The sequence below is a fragment of the Copadichromis virginalis genome, linkage group LG11, assembly GCF_057382275.1.
Source record: "Copadichromis virginalis isolate Kocher_CV1m ecotype Utaka linkage group LG11, C_Virginalis_male_GT1.1, whole genome shotgun sequence".
Lineage (NCBI taxonomy): Eukaryota > Metazoa > Chordata > Actinopteri > Cichliformes > Cichlidae > Copadichromis > Copadichromis virginalis.
In genome coordinates this window covers 8,487,538-8,509,205 of record NC_140628.1, presented here as the reverse complement: position 1 = coordinate 8,509,205, position 21,668 = coordinate 8,487,538, and positions in this window count along the sequence as shown.

Below are 21,668 nucleotides of genomic sequence, written 5' to 3'. Positions count from 1 at the left end.
TTTATTAGTAGTAGTATTACAGTGGCCAGAACTGTTTCTACAATCGTACAATTTAAAAATATTCATTTCTGCTTCAGCAATAGTTTTCTGACTAATTAATTTACACTTGCACTGCTCCCAGCCACAGAATCCATGTGAAGCATTAATACTCTTGGCTGCATCCAGGATTTGCTTAATCCATAGCTTTGCATCTTTTTTCTTCCCTGCATTTTATGTATATAGGACTCAGAATTCAGCAGGATATTCTCTGTCTCATAACAGGTCAGGTCAAGGTGGGGCTGTATCGCTTTATTCTCCTGCTGCAGACATGATTACAGCGTGATCGGTGTGCGTGTTTGAATGCAAAAACTGCCTGAAACTGTCAGCACAGACCACTGCATCCAGCCGTGTTAGTTTACATTACCAGCCACATGAGGAGGTTTCTCGGTCCTGCCAGTTTCCACCATGCCACTGGGATCCAGTAACAGCATGGGCTAATCCGAACCTGCACAGCGTCTGTCATTTCCATGCAACCTACGAGACACAATTTGCTGTAAAAATGCTACATTTGAAGCACTTGTTCCCCACTGAGAAGCGATACTGAGGCAACAGTAGTTCCTGTGCAACACTTCCCCTGACCTTCCCACATTCTGTGCTCTTTAATGAGGCGACTCAGACAGAGAAAGAGTGAACCATCTATTAGTGCTGGGGGCGAGGACTCCTGCATTTCCTCCATCAATTAGTACAGCAGCCGAACCAGAGGAGCGCTGCTGATTGCTGGAGGAGCTGCAGCCAAACCAGCCAGTTGTTCAGTCAGTCGATACAGCAGCTCGGTAACTGGATGACTTTGGAAATTAAGCAAAACTCAGCTCTCTCACTTCCCTCATCAAGGCACTTAGAGTCATTAAGTATTCAACTGGTCATCGGCAGAACGGCCAATGACCAGCCTGGCTTGGTAACCACTTAGCAGCAAGTCCTCTGATGCAGCGTGCAACAAACACAGTTTTTAACAGCCTTCTCTGCATGCTCTGACTGTTTCCACAGACAGTGTGACAGCTGTGAAGTACAAGCGTGAATCAAACAGGCCCAGGATAATTCAGTCTTTTATATATTGTGTTATATATGTATTTTATCTTACTCACAGTGCTATTCTTCTTTTTACTTTTGTATAATGTGATGCATTCTAAATTAAACTGTTCAACAGTAAATACAGGTAGAAATACAATAATTACTCTATGCACTCATAATATTTTGGAGGTTGAAATATTAGTTTAACAAAACCAGCTGTGATTTGCTCTACCTTAGCAGGTACGGCACTACTGCAGTAAAACCTAGTGTGGACACAGAGAAAAAGTATAGGCTCATTTATATTATTATTAGTAGTAGTATTTTTTTAAATTGTATTTTTCATTTGCAAAATTTAAAATAATGTATATTTTACACATAGCATAGAGTTTTTACTTTAAACGTTGCTCTCATCTTTTGCTTTCACACTGATTAATTACTAGAGATTTTCAGGCTTTCCAAGATTACGGCAATTAGAGCAGAAATAAATCATAAACATATTTGACCATAGGGTCACTACAAACTGTAAACTAAAAACAATCGTCCTTATGGCAAACATGAAAATATACCTAGTGATGCGAGCCTAATATCAGTGATAGCAGAATGTTGTGTATGAATCTAACTGTGCTTAAGAGGCTCAAATGTTACTACACTGCATCGTCTTTTCCCTTTCAAAGAAAAGCTCTCCCCATCCTTTCATTTGTCTCCCCGCTGACGTGCATCACAGCCTTCACATTAATCACCAGTCTGTCGCTCCTTGCTCTCCTCCTCCTGGTCTCAATTTATTCACATTCCTCTCTTTCCCCTTCCTTTACCGTGAATCACGCCTAATTAGGCGCTCTCTAGATCTGATTTTCATAAAAGGCTCGGGGGAAGGAGGAAGGGGGGGGTTTGGTTATGACAATTATTTTTTCATAGGGCTATATGGAACGGGGACAAAGGATAAATGGTTATTAGTATTCCACACCTTAAAGAAAATCACCAAAAAAATTCCACTTTGATTCTGGAATTACAAAGAGACGCTGCTTTTGTTGAATACGCGGACAGTGGCAGAGTGTGGCCGCATTATCGCATGGTTGATTGTGCCACTTGGGAAAATTGAACATCAGATTTGATAAGGAAATTAGTATGAAATACCTTCTGTTATCCTATTCTGGGAAAAATTACGAAAGGCAGTTTTAACAATATAAAACTTGCCAAATCTGCTTAAATACACTACAGAGAGCGATGTATATTTACAGGTTGTTTTTCCATGTAGAACTGATTGAGTCTGCATCTGGCTCGCTTCTGTGCTGGTCTTTTGCAGCAGTAGGCTGCTTTTGTTCCAATTAGTGGCTACCATGGTTGCAAGTGCAGCACTCTTGAGCGAGTCCTTTTTTATATTTTGAAAAAGAGAAAAAAAAAAGCAAAACAGGCAAACAAACTGACATAGAAAGGAGACGTAAACAGAATGTGGCTTGGTTTTAGAAAAAACGAGAACTCGTTAACTGAAAAAAGTTAACTGAATAAACAGCAGATGCTCCAAACACGTAGAGACATGGTCCATCTTTTAAGTACTGAATAAATTAGGTTTTACATTATTCAGAATGTACGGGCCCATCGCCCCATGGATAGTGGCAGCACCTAACAGCCTCAGGGTGGATGCAGGGGGTGAGAAAACACTGGTTTAGGTGGGGAAGATCCCGTCATTTCCCCAGTTCTTTTAACAACACATACGCGCGCATACATTCATGTATGCTGATGATGTCTTGTGCCATATTGAGTGGCCTCTATTGTTTACGTCTCCCTGGACGGGGTCTCCAGATGGCAGGGTGCCTATTACTGCGGCCCCTACTGTGAGGGCCCCATTGCGTATGTGTGCGTTGTTCTCTGTGAATGTGTACAGATGCAAATACACAGAGGGAGAGAGAGTAAGATGTTCCTCTTTGTATTTGTCTGTATTTCTGCAGGGCAGGCCATGTGTGTGTGCTCGTGTTTGAGGATGGGGTTAGGGCTAACCAGAGGCAACATGAACTGAGGCACCAGTGTGACATTCCTTCAAAGCCATCATCAGAGCTTTCTCCTTACAAATGAGACTGCAGCGCGCGCCCCTCCGGGGGATTCGCTCGGCCTCGGTCATTAGGCCTCAGCCAAATGGCCCTGAGGAGATGCTGGCTGGATCTATAGCATGAAACACATACAACACTTTCACAGCCGTATGGCAGGCCCAGCTCATGAATATCATTACATAGTAATGACTACCCTGGGATAAGGCCTACCATAACACAATATGTTTTGTTGTGCAGTTGGGTGCTTTCAGCGCTGATTGTTTGGACAGTGGATTAAAGTCTCCATATTTAAAAATTCCTCTCCTCTCCTTTCCAGACAAATCTGCAAAGTTACAGTTATAAAGCAGATTTGGGGGGACCTATTGTGCTTTTATGTTCTGTCATATGTCCGCTGGTGCAGTGGTTGATGCTTACTATTAAACGTGGACAAAGTTTTAAATAATTGAGGTCAGATTAAGCGAGAGTAATTCCTGTGAACTAAAGACTCGTGCATCTTAGACTTAACAGCTCTGGCTATGAGCATCACCCAAAAATTCTCTTCATGAAGGGCAGCCAATCAGGCAAGCATTAACATAACGGAAAGAAAAAGGAGCTACAGTAGTTTTTTTGTTTGTTTTTCAGAAAGCGAACAGAACTCAAAGGCTGCACCAAGGCCAGTTTAAAATAAAAAGAATTTGTTAAAATAAAGGATTTTTCTAAACCTCAAATCGTGCAAATATGGAGCTGGAAGTGAGCGCAATAGCACATGTTTGTAATGAAAATAGAGTTTTGTGCAGAACCTTGAAACATGGAGGAAAGAAGAGAAAAGAATAGGAAAAAGGAAAATTATGGAGGAAAAGCAAAGAGAAATATATTTTTTTCATTTCTATCAGCTCTAACTGATGCCTGCGTTCCACCCCTGTCCTTTACCACCAATGGATCCTGTGGATCAACATCACAACACATTGATCAGTAGAGGAAGGGTCACGTCGATACTGCAATCAATCCCCATAGGTCACTGAGGTCAGGTGCAAACAGAGTACATATAACATCGTTAAAATGACTGCAGCAGTGATAACTTATTACTAAAATCAAGCAGTAATGGAACACCAAGTGCTTTAATTATTAGAAAAGACAGGTTTAAAAAAAATACACAAAAATTATGGTTGTATATTTGACCTGGAAGTTTCTTTAAGTCTTTTCTTGTATCATGCACAATGAGGTGGGATTTTTCCTAAATATATATTTTCTTGTATTTGTATGTTATTTAAAACCCTTTTCTTTTTCATTTTAAAAAGATGTCTTCCCCATCAAAAATAAAGAGAAATTTGATGTGTTCAAGCCTAACAGATAGTATTTCTTGCAGCAATACGCGAGCAGTAGGACGTCTAATGTTTCTGCTACAAAAATATTTTTAAATAGGGATCCTAAATCCCTTCCTTGACTTCAAAGTGTAATCTGCTGTCTGCTAAAGACATGTAGGTGCACACAATAATGACAGAAACTAAAAACAAATGCATATATACAGCATTTTCTGCACATCAGTGTGACATATCTGAACTGTTGAGCCAATTCATTACCTGCAGGATAGCTGACAGGGCATGCTGTGATCCTGCCTTTGTACAGCACAGAGGCATGCTGACATTTCAACATAATGGTGCCAATAATACATACATCTGTTCACGGTTTCTGGACCAGCAGTTAGGATTGATATCATGATATGTACCTCAAGCTGCTGCAGCTGATGGGAAGCATCTGACTTTCAACATGTGGATGAACACAAAAATGAAAGTACAAATTGCTGGATTTATGTTTCCGTTGGCCTTTTTACTAATGGATGTAAGTTCATCAGTACAATAATATTGGCATAAGTTATGTTTAGTGAGGTTATTGCAACTTTAATGAAGTTTATTATAACTCGTAGTAATTTGCTTCCTTCCTTCGCCATTGTCATCATCATTCTTTTCACAGCACTGCTCTTCCTCTCGTTCCCCTTTTCAGCCAGTAATAAATTATTTACACAGAGTATAGATCTACAAGCTCTCAGTGCGTTGCAGTTGCTTAGCTGCATCGCCCAGAGGCGGAGGAAGAGGATGGGGGTGAGACGGGTGGCCGGGCATTTTACGAAAGAGCAAGCAAGCGAGGCGAAAACGCAGTGCTCTCCAAAGGTCATCACCACCCACCGGGTCTCCTGTGATATTTTCATTATTGAGGTGAGAGGGAACAAAAACGGAAGAAAAAAAAACCCCGCTCTGCTGCACTCAGCTCTTTGTGTACGTGCACCACCTTCAGGCCTGCTTCAGTAATCCCCCGTGGTAATATTATGTGGTAGTGTCACGCATGATGGAGGGGAAAGGAAGTGGGAAGGTTTTCCATGTGTGCAGACGTGCACTGGTTAAAGAAAACGTGAGGAAAGGAGACAGTAACGAAGGAGAAGTCTGAGAAGAATGAGAATCAGAGTCAGGAAAGCTACCAAATGAAAGCAGAAGAAATGACAGAGAGTAATACAAAATAAAGGAGAATTCAGATGAAGGTAGGGGGATAAAGGAAGATGAAGAGAGATAGAAAAGACAATGAGGAGAAATGAGAGACTTTATTACAGAGATGTGTCTCCTGATAGAGACGGGAATCAGATAGGCGCTGATTGTTTTTCCTTAGATACACTGTAATCTCACTGATCTCCAAACAGTGCTGTAATTGGAATCTTCTGGGATGATCAGAAAAAAAGTCCTATTAACTGCTTTCTTTTTTCTCCAAACACAGGGCCGAGAAAAAGATAACCTAAAAGATAGTGAAAGGTTTGGATTCTTGCAAGGATATATGAGGAAAAAATGTGATTATTTTGGAATGATTAGATAGAGTCCAACATTCTGTTGCTAATAAGCCTTTATTGAGTCATGGTCAGACTTCCTCATGTAGGCCCAACACCCACAAGTGGAGCCGTTGGGGATGCAGCCAGGAGCAGAGATCTGGGACCGATCCCCAGCTACCGAGACTAACGACTGGGACATGGTGGGCAAGAAACCTGAGTTAGACTTTTGGACTGCCTTGAAGAGATTCTGGCAAAATGTCAGGCAACTCAGGAGGGGGAAGAGGTGCTCTATACTGTGTATAGTGTGGGTGGAGTGCTGATGTCTTCGGACGAGGATATTTTTGGAAGAAATACTTGTGGAAGGAATACTTCAAAGACCTCCTTAATCCCACTGACACTTCTTCCGTAGAGGGGTCTGGGAAAGAGTGGTTATGACTCGTCCATCAGCGGGGTGAGGTCACTGAAGCAGTTAAACAACTCCTTGGTGCAGGGCCACTGGGGTGGATGAGGTTTGCCTTGAGTTAGTGAAGACTCTGGATGTTGTATGTCTTGGCTGACACACCTCTACAATGTTGCTAGAGGTCAGGGGCAGTACCTCTGGATTGGTGGTGGTTCCCATCTTCCAGAAGGGGCACCAGAGGGTCTGCTCCAACTATAGGGGCATCACACTCCTCAGCTTTCCTGCAAAAGTCTGGCTGTGTCCTTCAGGTTTTTCTATGGGAGGTGCTTTCAGGCTGTAAGGCCCGATACCTCATACTCCCAAAGCAGCTGTTAAATATACATATATACAACCGTTGAAAGAGCTTGGTCTGCATAGCCGACAATCAGCCAGACTCATTCCCGGTGGGTGTTGGACTCCACCAAGAACTTATCCAAGAAGTTAACTGCCAAGAAATTATCCATAAGTGGAAAATATTCAAGGTGAGGGTATGGTAGGTAGCACTGTCACCTAATAGCAAGAAGGTCCTTGAGTTGAATGCAGTCTGGGGCCTTTCTGTGTGGCGCTTGCATTGTCTTCCCTTGTCTGCGTGGGTTCTTGCCAAGTACTCCAGCTTCCTCCCATGCAGTTAGTAAGGTGAAGTTAACTGCTAGTTCTAATTCAGCTGTAGTTGAGTCTTGTGTAGTTAGTGCGTAGTGTTGTGGTTGGTTTTGTACAGTGTGTCAGAACAATGAGGTGACTGCTGTCTCCAGGTAGAAACAGGAGTGACACACCTGCTGCTGTCAGGCCTGCAGGTATCATGCTGTGATGTTCTCCTTTATAGTGGACAGAAATATTTGCAGGTGTTTGTGTGGCATCTTACTGAATGCAGAACAGCTTATTGTTATGTAAATAGTTATGAAGTTATGAAATATGATTCACTAAACATGTTTGTGGTTGTTACAGTAAAAAATATAACTTTTTCTACTCGAATTTTATGTTTTTTGTCTGATTTTAGATCAATTGTGTTAATACAGTGTGTCAAAATGAAAACATAACTGTAAACTCAGACGCGTGAGATTGTGCTGAAAAGGATGATACCAAACAAGGCAAAGTAAATAGTTTTTAAAGGTGAAATGTACAGGGAAAATCAAAAGTAGTTAAAATGGCCAATTATACCCTGGACCCTAGAAGGTTAAACATTTTTTTAAAAGTAACGCAATAGTTACTTTTCAAGTAATTAACTACTTTTAGAATCTTGTAACTCAGTTACTTTTTTTGAAGAAGTAACTAGTAACTATAATTAATTACTTTTTCAAAATAACTTGCCCAAAAATGGCTGTGCCCTACAACTTACTCTGTGACAGCTAGCCTATTCTAGGTGTCACAGGGGGATCCAGACCCCACCATAACCCTGACATGAATGGATGGATGTAAGGAAAACACTAAAGACAGTTATCCATGTTCTCTGGACTTTCCAGTTAATTCATCTCAAGACCAGAAACTGCAAAGCTCAGAGAAACTCCAAAAACCCAATAGCTCTATCTCAGCCTCTACAGGCCTCAGTTAGCATGTTAAAATTCATACAAGGATAATTAGAAAAAGGCGAAACAGCTAGGCACACCAGGGGAAACCCTCTTCTCATTAAAATACAAAAAAAAAAGAAAAAAAGAAGCATGCCAGCATAGCTTGGGTGTGCTTTAGGTTTTGTTGTCTGCTGACTAGGGATGGGTATCGTTTAGGTTTTATCCAATACCAGTATCAAACCGGTACTTTTGAAACTGTGCCGGTGCTTAAACGGTGCTCGAACCGGTGCTTAAAGAATGGAGAACACACACTTTGTCCAAAAACCTCTCATGTTTAGCTGTTTTTGTGTAAAAAGATAACAATGTTAGCCTTTTCTGCAGCTATAGGGGGTTTATGGTATCACTCTTGGCTGGAAGCAGTGCTTAAACAATGGAAAAAACACAAACTTTGTACAAAAACCTCTCATGTTTAGCTGTTTCCCACTTTTTCTTTGGTCATTCGCCTTTTTTGGCCAGGGTGAAGGGAATATCTGCCATCAAACAAGAAGACAGCCGCATGTAACTACGACCGTGTTTGCTAGTTCACCTTACATGCATTAATTTAATAACGTGGTTAGCCTACTCAACGTGAATTACAGAGGAACAACATTAAGCTACTCACACAGAGAAGAACGGCTGCTGCTGCCATCATCATCCGTCATCATTTCTGCTACACTGGCAGGGCTGCGGGCCAGCACTCTAATCTTCGGGTTCTTGGGGGATGTTGCTAACTCTGGGTCCAATAACAGGCAACCCACCCGCAGTAGATGTACCGGTGTGAGGTCTTGCTTCAAGCTATCGAATATGGCGCATTTCTCGGCTTTTAACAAAATGCTATACGTCACCAGGTTCGTTGTCAGATTCGAGGTGTTGCCTCCTTTGCACAGTTTCAGCTTGAAGCACTTGTTGCAGGCTGCTGAGTTTGCATCTTTTGCTGTGAAGTACAGCCAGACTTTTGACCGCTTCGCCTTGGGCATTTTTAATCTGTAGCTCTGCTCTAAAAGAACGTACTACCTGGGCCCGCCTACGACGCTTGCAAAGGTAAAATGATTGGCTAGAATCCAAAGTGTATGACATCTCAGGGGAAAAAAAGCACCGAAATAAAGCACCGAAATGTGCGCTGCTTTTCGGTCTGGTTACTACCCGTTTATGTCAGAACCGGTGCCGGTACCCATCCCTACTGCTGACCTTTTATGTAGAAATGTATGGAAAGTCATAGGTAATTCAATCCTCCCATTCAATCCTCCTGATTCTATTAGGGTGATATTTTGTTTTCATAGATCATGCTAACTTTGTACAATATGCTTCCACTGCATTCACAGAACAAATTATTTTACATTAACAGATTCGATCGGGCCAACTAGAAAAAGCAAACTACAATGTTTTACATACATTTTAAATGTTCGTTTTCAAGTCAGATATAGAATATGAAATATGGATATTGTTATCACCTTGTTTTTCAGAACCTCCTATGATTTTTTTTTATGTTTTCTGGGAATCCAATCTATACGGTTAACCTCTTTGTGAAAAGGTTCCTAGCATGAACGATAAGAACTACAGCTTTTAGCTCGACACATAACATATTTTATGTGTCTAAATTCTGAAGCTAGTGATGGAAATATATTGTGTGTTACTTAACAAATCGTGGACCTCTTTTTATTCTAACTGAAGAGGAGCTCAGACAGCCTGTCTTAACAGATAAATCATATTCATAGTTGAGAGATGGGTGAAAAGCATTAGACCAGTCAAAAACCCTGAAAACGTTCAATTTAGTCACAGCTGAATTTACAACAAGTCATGATCATTCTGGACATTCCATAATGTCACATTTATGGTAAGAAAACAATGCTGATATAGTGCAGGTATCACTGATGATACATTCATTAGTTTATTTGAGGAGATACAAGAAATGGGTTTAATTTTTCCTAGTGATCAGTTATCACATGTCAGTTTCCCAAGATATATTTGTATGAACAACACACACACACACACTTATAAAGAAACACAGCAAAACAAACATCTGTCCAAAAGAAATATTTCCATGCACACCCAAATAGATTCATTTTTAATTAGGACAAGATACTGCACTTTGAACATTTCTCATATAACCCTAAAGCAATTACTGTCACTGAAGGTGTGTGAAATTGGTGTAAAAACGCTAAAGCTGACTGCTAATTAATTCTTCCTTTGAAATGGCATTAAAACTCCCTTGAAAATATAAATCCCTTATTGCCATAGTAAACTCTTACAGGGACGGTGAAGAGGATATAAACCGGGCCAAGCATAACAACTTTTCTGTAACAGGTTCATTGGAAAGCTTTCATCCGTTAACGTTTTTCCATTTCTCCACTTCTGCCACGGGGCGGGGAAGAGGGCGAGCGGAGGGCTGGCGGATGGTGCCGAGTGCTTTTAAATTCCACTTTCCCCAACAATCCCACTTCTTTCCTCCTCTTTCTCTTAACTCAGCTGCTCCTTTCCATCTATTTCTCCTGTCTCTCTGCCTCCCCGTGTTCCTTTATTCTTCAGCCAATCCTTTTAAGGCTTCCATTAGAGCTTCAAATCAACTGATGTTCCTCTGATGCCAGCGCCTGTTAGAATTTCTTTCAGGATATCTATTGATCCTTTTGGCCTGACCATCTCTCTCTCGCTCTCTTTCTGAGTCCCTCTCTAGCTTAGTAAACAGGACCACAGGGAGTTCTTCTATCCCTGCTGGTTTGTCCCTTTGTTGAGGCTGGCACATCTCTGGCTCAGAACAGGCAGTGTCACCTGCTATCAGCCTAGTGCCATCACACTTTCCATTTTTGTCCACATACATCCATCACCGTGCTTTCTTCATCACGTTAAAGAGTCTCTGAAAATGGATTTGTACTGTCCTGGTTGCCCATTTTATTTGTTGTTTATGGACAAAAATGCAATCAACATTTTGTAAAATTATAGAAGATGTGACAGAGAAAGAAAAGTAGAACAGAAGAGGTGAGTGGGATACTAATAAGCCTCATCAGCTGAATTCAAATTGAGAATGTTACCTTGGACCTAACCGAACAGTGACCGCGGATAACACAGCCGGGGATGCAATGGGCCAAAATAATCTCTGTTGGTTAAACATATTTTATTCTGAAGTTAAATGTCTTCATTTTCTTTAAATATAAGTACACCTTAAAACATTTTAAACATATTTGTCAGTTACTGTAAACCATGAGTACTTCAAAATAACTACTTCTGGTAGCTGCAGTATTACACCATTTAAAAATATGTTTTTATGAGTTCAGTGTGTGGTTAAAGGTACAACATCCATGAAAACATAATGTGGAAAATTGCCTCATTTTAAAACAGTATGCTGGACTGTATAGTCACAGATTTTATGTTATGTTGTGTTCCTCATCCTCACATTCTCCTATTTAAGTCCAAACTTTAATGTACATAATCTTCCTTATGGCAGAAAGTGCATTATAAGTATAATAGCCAGCAAGAAAGAAGGTTGCTGAAACTTGTGTTGAGCTCTGAGACTTGACATTTTGCAGTTAACTGATGTCCTTGAACATGAACCCACCATAGGGAAGGAATAAGAACAGAAAAGGCTGCGTGTGGAGGCATGTGAAGAGTGGCAGCTGATTAGTCAGTATATTAGTTTGTGACAGGCTCCATGATATCAGTTTGAAGTAATGCCAGGCTACAGAATCTTAATGCCTCATCAACTTTCATAACACTCGTGCTTTTGACACAAGGCATTTTAATTTTCCTTCTTAATAATAACAATAATAATACATTTTATTTAAGAAAGCGCTTTTCAAAACACTCAAGGACACCGTACACAAGCAATAACAACAACAAATATAAAAATTTACAAAATAATAATTTTTGTAGCAAATAAATGTTAAATGCTATCAGTGTAAGACATTTGCTCCACTATCTTTTTATGATGCATAAACTAGGCTTAATATTTTTAAATAACAAAGTAGAATCTGTGCAAGAAACATGGAGGTTAGTTCGACTGTTAGGACTGTTCATATGATGTTCAATTTTTTAACCAATTCACTCTCATTAACACCTGTTTGAAAATTATAATAGCTAATGGAGAAAACAAGGCCAGAGCAATGCAAATGTTTAAAAATGTGTTGTAGAGTCCACATAAAATGGGCATGAACTGAGTTAAAGGGATCTTGTGAAAAGTTTTTCTGGCTTGAATTGTCAAAAAAAAAAATGAAACAAAACATTTTCAGTTTTTAACAGTTGTGATATTGTCTTTTTCATATTTTCAGTTAAATGTATATTTGAAATGATTTACATCACTGTGGTGTTGGATTGTGGCTAATTTGTGTACTACCTTAAATAAATCTATTGTAAAATATGTCCACAGTGAAGAGATCGCAGTAACCAGTTACATTCATTGTTAAAGACCAAGAGTTTTTTGGAGACTGACATTTGAAAACGTGTCCAATCTATCTACCGCAGGTGGATTCTAGCGCCTTACTATTATGCATTTGGTGAACACCTTAAGTTAGCTACAGAGTGAACATGCAGTTAACTTTTAAATTGTGAGGGGACTGATTTGCTTTGGAGAGATAACTAAAAAGTAGATTTCTTGTTTTTATTATTCTTTTTTTCCATTTAGCTTCACATGTAAATACTTTTTTTGTATTCACAGAAAGCCCCTGGAATCCCCATCTATTCTGTTCTCTTAACCTTAATTTGATTTTTATTTCTTTAAAATATTTTAGTCATATCACCTTTTTCTTTGCCTTAACCTTTTCACTCATTTTCTATTTATTTCACCTTCACCTTTTCCCTTTTTTATTACCATCTAACTTTGCTGTACTTTATTTCTCATTCACCATCACATTTGCCCCTCTCTGCTGCTTCACGGCTTTCTCTTCCCTCTGATCTCTTTCCTTTTCTCTTGATTGACCACCATTTCAATAGCAGCAGCCAAGGTTATTTGGCAGACGCCACAGAGCACATTTGTTTGTCCCTCTCTGCAACTGAAGAAGACATTCTGCTATTCTAACAGACTCCAGAAGAGAGTCCTTTGAATTGGTTTATAAAGAAGGCCAGCAGAGTCCCTCTTTCTCTCTTTCCTCTCTCCTTCTCTGCCTTTGTAGACGCTGACAAAGGAGATTCTCTGTGTTTGCCATGGGACCAGATGTACCCAGGCAGTAGACAGGATGCTAACCCCTGGAAGCCCTTATGTTCCTACTGCTATAGGACATTAAAGCTACACTTAGCAGCTTTCCATATTGGCAGCAGAATGCAGAAAGTCTCTGCAAACACTGAAAATGCATCAAAATTTCACTTCAGATTCTTAGCACAATTGTATCACTTTGTACTTTATGGCCCTGCGCTCTGACTAAATTCAGGAATAAATCTTTATCACTGCTGTGTGTAGCAGGAAGACTTGTGAGTTGTATGCAGATAACATGGGTGTAATTTTACAGAAAAAAAAACTGATTTCTGAAAAACTGAAACTGAAAGAAATGATTCCCAGTGAGAGGTGAGCACCCCTGGTGACCCAAAAGTTTTACGTTTGGTAATTAAGTTTGAAATCTCCATAAAATATTAGCCACTTTAAAAAGCATCCATAACCAACACTATCCTGCCATGAGGTTGAAGCTAAGTGTTACTTTTCACATATCTGATGCATTTTTGATCTGAAAGTATCTCATTACTGGGAAAAACAGGGTCAAAACAGACTAGCAAGAATCATGTCGTTAATGGAGAATCAATTTCACTGATGAAATAAATCCATGACAACTCTATGAAGGAAATCTTAGTACTGTTGAACTAACCACTGAAATTTCTGCAGTGGACTGACATCGACCACTGAAGAACTTTCCAGGTACTCATGAAATTTTCAGATATCAATCCATATCTGGAAACATCCAGCCATTCATCATCTATCTGTCCATCCGTCCATCCATTCTTCAGTTCATCCATCCATCTATCCGTCCATTCGTCCATCCATTCATCCATCCATCCATTTGTACGTCCATCTATCCATGCATCCATCCATCCATCCAGCCATCCATCCAGGAGCCTATCCCTCCTGTAGTCCTGTGTTCCTCCAAATCACCAGAGAAACCATAAAAACTGAATGCTCTGAACACTTGCAATTCAAAGTCTAATCTACTGTATTATGTTATGACAAAACTACCGAGTAACTGCCTCCTTAAAAATTACACACAAAAAACACTCACTTTAAATCAAACTACAACAATAGACCATGTTTTGAGGAGTCTCAAAAGTGGCAAGCATAACACATTGTTGTTCATGATGGATCATGCCTCATCTATTCAAAATACATGCTTCAGCCAACCTAGTTGTCCTTCGTGTGATGTGGTCACCATTCTGGAAATCCATAAATTCTCATTAGTCTCCTCAATCAGTTCCACTTTTTTATACTCACACAGTGTTTTCAAAGTGTAACAGTATCCATCCCTATTCAAAGCACATAATCAGCTGCAAATGCTGAATGAGTCATGCAAAGATAAAAGACAAAGAATAGCCCCACATTTTTAAGGCATCATCGTTGCTCCTATTAGGAATCACTTCCCTCCTCAGTTCTTACATGCAGTGTAATCCTGCTCAGTATTAAAGGCTTGACTCCTGCCACTGGCACACAGTGCAGCCCAGTTTCCCCGCTGCTTGAGACACACAATAGAAAACAATCCAGGAGTTAGATTGAAGTCATGCAGAGGTCAGCAGCTCCCTTGTGCTGCCTCTGCTGGCCAATAGGGAGCAGAAAATGATGATGGTTCTTTGTGAAATGAGATGCTGTAACAATATACACGTGTAATGGTAATACTGTTTCTGCGCAGAGATGGTCCTACAGGCATATATAAGATGAGTAAATCACACTAAGGGGAAATTTCCACTTTGCCTCTATTCAGTCAGGAGCATTTTGCTCCGAGTGGTTCATTATTTATTTCATTCATTAGATCAGAGTCTCTTTTTTGTGGTTTCCCATTAGCTACATGGTTTCAATAAGATAGAATTTAAAGAGTGATGATTTATGTATACATGTAGTTTAACTTTTCTTCTAATGCTAATACTGTTGATGGCAATCATTGGGAATTAAGAAAGAAAATTACTCTTAATTTCTTTCTTTGATAGTATTTCACAGCCACTAATATTGCCTTGTGGCTTTTTGATTATTTCAGTAAGACAAAATCTGAGGGGTTTGAAGGTCTCTGCTTGAAATGGCTGAAATATGTCACCCCTGTACTGCAAAGCAAGATCAACAAAATTTTTATTTCCTTTCGTTGTCTATCTTCTTATCATATGGCAACAGCAATCCCACTAAGCAGTTTAAGAAAGAAACCACCTTTCTGAAAACCCATGTTTAACCTTAAAAGCATAAAAGACTGACCCACAATAGAAATGCACATCAAAAATGAAAATATACTCTCCCCAAGGAAAGACAAAGATTAAAGTATATGGTTGATGTAAAAGGAAGGGGAAAAAATCGATTATCCTTTGATTTACATTTACCTTGGACATGGAGTGCATTTCGGTATTTATAGGCACTGGCCTTTACTAGTAACTGGTGATCAAAAGCTACTGTGGACTTCTACTGCAGAATCTCTGCAGCAGAGACGTGGTGCATGCAACAGTACCCATGTGAAAGCGCAGCCTTGTTCTTCCACCTGCTTTATTTGCCAGATTTACCTCCCTGTGTCTTTTCTCCATTTCCTGAAAATGAAAATCAAGGCTTGCCTTTTTGACACAATAAAAGAAACCACCGCAGACTTCACAAATACAACGGGTCATAACAGAACTGAAATCCCATCTTGAACAGAAGATCTACTACATTTAAATCAGGTAAAGAGTTTGTTTTTACAGTCCAAGAAGATGTTGATATCTGGAATTACTAAATATTTTTTAAGCACAACTCATTTCAGCAGCACAGTTTTACAAGTTAACACTCAACAAGCTCCTCTCATAGCTCGAGGAGGTTGGGGTGGTGGGGGGTTGGGATCTTGCTTCTGCATCTCCTGTTGCTCTTTTCGCTGTGCTTTCTTATCCTGCATCCAACAACAAGCTCATTAAACTGCAAGCAAACTGACATTTCACCCTAACTTCTCCCTCTCTCTCTGGTTTCACATCATTAAGTGGCAGCGTCAGGCTCAAAGGTAGCCGGGCAAACTCTTTGAGAGAAATGGCTCGCCTGGCAAGCGGGCTTTTTTGATGAGCTTGTCACTCCCTCACCCCAAACATGCCTCATTAGTAGTTCACTCGAAACACCTATACGCACCCCCTACGCCTCTTCCCTATTACACGCACACACACACACACACACACACACACACACACACACACACGCACTTTCTCCCATCTCCCTCTCTGGCCCCCCTCCTGTTTTTCAGCACTAATTAGCTGGCTTCTCCCTCTTCTGTGCTTCCCCAGTCACATCTCAAAGGGAGACGGATATGATTTTTCTTTAACCCAAAGGCTAACTTAATCAGCTGAATTAATGACTTTATTACTCGTTAGGCTCCAGGCCATGCATTGCATTTCTCTCCAATGCCCAGTGCTCCCCTCTCTCTCTCTCTCCCCAGTCTCTCTTCTTCTTTTACCCCCTGCAGGAATTTTTACATTTCAAAAATAGAAATAAGACAAGAGAAAGGGAGGCACTGGGTGGCAGGAAGATATAAGAAATGTACTTGAATAGATATAAAGTTACAGGTATACCCTAATGACTATGTTAATAATCAGTTTTGAGTCATTCGTGTATAAGCAGAGTGAGTGTGGGCGTCTCCAAAAAAGGAAACACATAAGTGCACATAATATAAATGTAATTTTTTAATAAGCATATAATCACCATAACTGGAGGTAAAGCATGGAATAGCTGGATATTACAGTTCTTGACACAAAGGTAACATCCTTTCATTCATTTCAATAATTTTTAATTAATCAGCACCAGCGTCTGTCAAAGATGGCATCAGGAAATGCACACGCAGAGACACAGACACCAGAAAATTACTACAGAGCCCAATGTCTAAACACTCCTTTTTAATGGCTACAATACGGTAATTAGTTGATACATCAGTGTCTGTCAGCAGATATATTACCACAATACAAAAACACAACTGATAAGGAGATGCGCCATTAGTCTTCTCATTTACTTGACAAAGTCGAACAGAGCCCAAGGCCTATACATTGAATTAAGTTCATTCAATGACAACAAAATAATGAGGTGGTTGTGCAGCTAGGAGACCAGCAACGGGAACTCACTTCTTATTGCTATGACCGGAGGAAACGGCGGCGCTTAGATACAACTGCGCTTTGTGAGCACAGACGGGCTTTTCTGTGCAGTCGATCCATCAATCTTTGTTATAATGTTGCGTTTTAGTGTGTGATGGACTTTGGGATCTAGATTACAATTAACAAAGTGAGTTGGCGAGAGTGAAGCAGATCCCCTGGAGCAGGACGGGGAAACATAAGGCCTGCGGGCCAGAATCGGCCCAGCAAAGATTGAAGCAAAGACTGAATGGCTTTGAACAATGTGAAGGAAATTTTGAACTAAACTTTAAATTTATGTTTTACCGCTTTTCCTACCGATAAAGACCTCTCCCATGTCCATCCATACTACACCAGAGTAATTAAATAATAGATAATCAAGAAAAGCTCTTCTTTGCTTTTGCGTAGGGTATTTTTTTGCAATTGTAATAATAATTTTCAATTCAATTTTCAATTTCAATTTTATTTCTATAGCACATTTAAAAGTCACAGGTACAACAAAGTGCTTCACAGACGAGCCATACTTGCAGGTTTACAGCAAAAAGAAAACAATCAACAACAAAAAAATACAGTTATAGGATGGTACTATTGCAACAAGCATGAACCGGGAAGAAATTAAGCTAAGTAGTTTGAAAGGCAAGCTTAAACAAATGGGTTTTTAACCGTGATTTGAAAGATTGAATAGTTTCCGACGCACGGACATCAATCGGCAGGCTGTTCCACAGTTTTGGTGCAGCAAAAGCAAAGGCACGATCCCCCTTCGTCTTTAGTCGAGACATTGGTTGCATTAGGAGCCCCTGATTAGAGGATCTGAGTGCCCTTGTAGGGATATATAAATTAAGAAGGTCAATCAAATAACTGGGTGCCAAGTTATTTAAGATTTTAAAAGTGTATAGAAGAATTTTAAAAACAATACGGTACTTGACAGGAAGCCAATGGAGGTTAGCTAGAATAGGGGTGATATGATCCTGTCTTCTAATATTAATAACTAAAATTATTTTTAAAAATCTGACATTTCCTTTGAATTAGCAAAGATTATGGGACAATCTCTAAAACGGATTATCAAAATCTTTTCTGTAATTTTACATATTTACTTTTCACGATTTAAGCCCAAAGACTTGTGTTGACAAACTGCTCACATTTACAACAGCAGCATTTTTACCATGAAGAAAAACTGAGACATACTGTTGGGTTTTTTGTTCTATTAAGATATAGGAAGGAATAAATGCGGATATATAAATAGTGAAATGTAAAAATGGACTGTATGTGTCCAGAAATGTAAAATGAGTTTGACATCCACGCTCTGATGTTATCATTTGTTGTTGAATTCCCCCAAGACCGTTATCCATTCAGTAATCCTGAAACCAGTTCTCTCTTCAAGTTACGGTCAGAAATCAGTCAGCAAGTTCCAAAGCTTGATGACTGATTTATGACACAAATTTGGAGTTTTTGTCAGTTGGAGTATAAATATTTTCAGGTTTGTGCATATTAGCATAAAGTTTGGTGCTTTTGTGGCCACTGTGCGCGGCTGGCAGTCCTTAACATTTGTATATAACATTTGAGAGAAAAATGAACACATTCTGCCTGTTACAGCAAAAACAGTATTTTAAAGCTTAAAGAACATATAACATCAGCAGCATTAAACAGGCTGACCACACGTACAAGCAACCTGAACAGAAGGATTTTTTTATTTGTGTTACTTATATTAAGGATTCAAGGATTCAAGGAGCTTTATTTGTCATTCGCATCACATGTTAACATGAGGTGGAACAAAATTATGTACACACAGTCCCGGAGTGAAAGGAAACAAAAATAATTAGGAAACAGAATTTTTTTCAATGACGTTGAATAGAAATGCACAAACAAAAATGAAAATATATTCTTGATGTCTGCTGTAACCTGAAAATTTGTTGGCGCAATGTTGTGTTTTAGCACATTTTCACATTTATACCTGAGAGTGTTTCACTCATAAAGCCAAATAATGGAGCTATTCTAGATAGGCACACATTATTACAGCTCTTTGAGGACACACACACACACACACACACACACACACACACACACACACACACACACACACAGGAGATATAACACCAAATTAAAGACAATTTAATTTGGTGTTTAAGAAACGTGTAAGTCAGTGGTTCACTTTTCATGATCCAGCCAACTGATCTGTTTAATTAATTAAAATAGCATTTTTTAAAAAGGCATTAAGTTCAATTCGATTGCAGAAAATAAATGTATAATGTAATTACATACATATACAACACTGGGGATTCAGAACCAGTGAGGAAGTCTGAGTTATGCCCAATGGGCCCCAGGAATGGAGACTTCCTGAGTTATGCATCTGCACTGGAGATTTCAGTAAAGGGACAAAATATTTACTGACAGCTCTATAGCTGCATACATTTCTTCTTTATTTCTTAAAAAATGTGCGATGTGCTAGCAGTATAATTAAATGTGGTAAACCACTGTGGTACTTGATGTGTTCAAAAACGTTCAAAAATTCCTGTTTGACTGCCAGGCGCACTAAACAGTAATGTGTTAAAGATGTCTCTGAGCTACGGTATATTTCTCCCAATCAACACCATTATAGTGCCTGATGATGTTATTGACAATACTTGTTAAGTCTAGGTGAAATGTCTGAGAAAGGAAAAGCACTCGTTATTGGCTTGTGCCATCTGAGAAGAGGAAGAGGAATTCGTGTGGGTGAAAACCAGTTCGTGCACGACAACGCGAGACTTTTTCACCCATATCAGGTTTCTTCTTTATAACTACAAAACCTCCTGTAAGGCTACTTATGCCATCCTCGTTTCACATAATCAATTTTTCTTATTCATGAGCCAAATTTACATTGTGTTTCCACTTACACGCATGGTTTGGTGCAAAATGCATCTGAACGTCTCACTTGAATGCAAACATTGCTCACCAGATCTAAGGTGAAACCAGTCTCCCACCGCTTCCCTTCCTGTTTTTAATGGAGCAGCTCCTTTCCCACAGGACCTATTAGTCAATTACACCTGAGCGTTCCTGTTTAATATGGGCTGAAAACATACCTGAGTTCCCAGCATCAAACACTTCCTTTGCTGCAGTCTTCCTGTGGTACACAGTAACGCGCGGAGTGGAGGTGTGTGTGTGTGTGTGTGTGTGACATTCAGAAAAAAAGCAGGAATTATTCATTAGCTTTCTATTTTGCTCTTCCAGCCTCCCTCCTGATCCTTGTGTTGAACAACTCTGGGGCTAATGCAGAATTGCAAATTAGCTCCCGGAAAAATCGAATTAATTGGCCATCCTCACAGGCTTCTTGTCAAAGTTTGGGCTGATGTGTCAACGATTCCCCTCCACGATTCATCTCCAGAACAGCTCTGCACAGTAGAGGAACACAGCAGGGAGGAGGGGGGCGACCAAAAAAAGAGAAAAACAAATGAGCAAAGCAAAGTACTCCATAACAACAAAACTACCCTCTGCGCATCAATTAATAAAGCACTTCAATTATGGCAAAACTTTCCCGAGTTGACTTCTCCTAACCACACAATAATTCACTCAACCAGGCGCCTGTCACTTCGTCCTCGCTCCAATTTCATAATCAGCTAGAGTCAAACTGAAGGACAGTGTTCGCCTGTGGCTTTTCAACGGCGAACAAGCTGAAATAATGATGTTATTGTGGCTTCTGCTTTTCACAGACGGTATGATTTTGGACATAAATTCAATCAAGTCATTCTTTAAAGTTTTTCTAACAACGTAACCTTTTTTTTTCTACAGTTATATTTTGTGTCTTTCAACCCCCATATTTTAACTCATAATCTACTCTTATGCATGATCAATGAGACATTTAAACCCGTCTTATTTCTATTCAAAAAACCTACAAAGCATTATGCGTGCAGGGCTGCTGTGGCGGACAGAGAGCTGCAGCTGCTTCCAGTTTGCCAATATTTGTCTTAACGCGCCATCTAGTGCTGATCACAGTTATTACAAGTGCAATACAACAACTTTAATACAAGTTTAAATTTGCCCGTACACTTCTCGCAAAAAGACAAACTGACAGCTTAATTATGTCAGTTTGATTTAATTTAATGACCTTTAACACGAGGTGCTCTTCTTACATACTCGCCTTTAAAACCAGGGCTGTCAAACGTATTTTACTTTGTGGGGCATAAAACCCCAATTTAAACTCAAGTGGACAGGACCAGTAACGCTGCTGCCTAACAACCCATAAAAACAACAACTTTCTTTTATTGTAACAAAGTTTAATTATTAAGTACAGTCAAAATAATAGACCGTCCACTTATAATACTGATGATGAGCAGCCCTGTGATGATTTCAATAAAAATTGCTCAATTTTCCCAGAAAAATGATCATGTACAGCAGTAAATTTTAAGTTTAGCTTTAAGAAATATATTCAGATTACAGATAAAAGTACTGACAGGTATTACCCAGATTTTTAATACATTAATACTTTTTTACAGAAAAAGATCTGCTTATACAGAGAAGATAGAAAATAGTGAAGAAAGGAAATATTATTTTATTTAATGAGGTACTAACAATAAAAAAGCCTCAATTTTTATCAT